The following is a 1,471-nucleotide window of genomic DNA, read 5'->3' on the forward strand; positions in this document are numbered from 1 at the left end:
CCCTGTGGCCAGAGAAACCGCAGCACAGCCGGCTGAGGAGCGCCTGGAGAGGAGGGCAGGGGACTCCTGATTCTGACTTTTCAGGGCCTTCTACTGGGAGGCGTGGTCCACGGTACTGGTTGACCCCATTGGCTGAATTAAGCCCAACTGGCCTAGATTGGGGCCCTCCCAAGTGTCCTGGCTTCCTGCCTCAAAGGCCTGAATTTGTACCTTGATCAGCTTCCAAATTCCTGTGAGGAGGGAGGAAGGGGGGCTTAGCATGTGGAGGGAAAAACCCTGGTTTCTGCCTCTAGCTAGCTAACATATCCAAATAAAATGACATGACTGAGACCATAGTCATAAATGACAGGCATGGGCCTCACATGTTGACAAACCTCTATGACATTGTGCTCTGGTGGCTTAGCCACCTCAGGACAATGTCTGAATTTCCCCAAATGATTAGAGACTTTCTTATGAAATGCTGTGTGAGTTCGCTAAAAAGGTTAGAAATGCAGAGAGTACATTATAACCATAAATAAGTAGCAGTTTAGAATAAATGTTTTGTGGGTGGTCTCCTGAGGAATTACACAAAAGAAACTTGGTGACCCTAGCAGTTAAGACCTCAGCGGTTAGCCAGGAAATTGGCAATCCAAACCCATACAGAGTTATGCAAGAGAAAGGCTTTATAATCTGCTCCATAAAAGTACTCTGATGCTATCACCTAACCATTGTGAGTCAGAATTAACTTGATGACACCCAAGTATGTCAACAACAACAGCGAAGTACAAAAGCAGAAGCTTAGATATTCTTTAAAGTGATGTAAGATTTAAAAAGAAAAAACTGTCTAGTATTTGGTGAGGACATTTTATCACTAATGTTAATGAGTATTGTTAACGTGCGCTCTTAGAAGCATATGGGAACTGTAGGTTCTTTTGCTACTTTAAAGAAAGGATACCTACTTCTCACATTCAAATCTACAACATTTCACACTTAGAACAATAGTATAAAATCTACCATTCTGCATGTTAATGATATGCATCTGGCAGTAATGATTGCTGAAGTGTCTTTTGAGAGTTAAGCTGGCTGTAATGATGAGGGTTATGTGTCCACTTGCCCAAGCTATGATTATCAGTGCTTTACACCCTATGGAATGATGTCATTTTTCAGGATGTAATGATATAATCTCTCGGTTTTGTAATGATGTAGTCAACCTCCATTCTGTGATCTGATGTGATCATCCTCCATTTTTCCACAAGGGCCTACTTTTTGGAGCTAGATCATGTCAATAAGTGAGGACTGGGTATATATCTCTCTTAAGCTTATCTCTAATGCTGCTTCTCTAGGCAGAGCTTAAAGCTCAAACTACAGGGAGTATCAACATATGAGGGTGCTTTTAAATGGTCATAGAAAATTTCCATTAGGTTCTGATTTCATTTTTCATTGAACTTTTGAAATTCCACCATAATCAGGTATAGAATCAATGTGTCTATGC

The sequence above is a fragment of the Echinops telfairi genome, unplaced genomic scaffold (assembly GCF_000313985.2).
Source record: "Echinops telfairi isolate 266 unplaced genomic scaffold, ASM31398v2 ScPeMD7_5868;HRSCAF=6743_0, whole genome shotgun sequence".
NCBI lineage: Eukaryota > Metazoa > Chordata > Mammalia > Afrosoricida > Tenrecidae > Echinops > Echinops telfairi.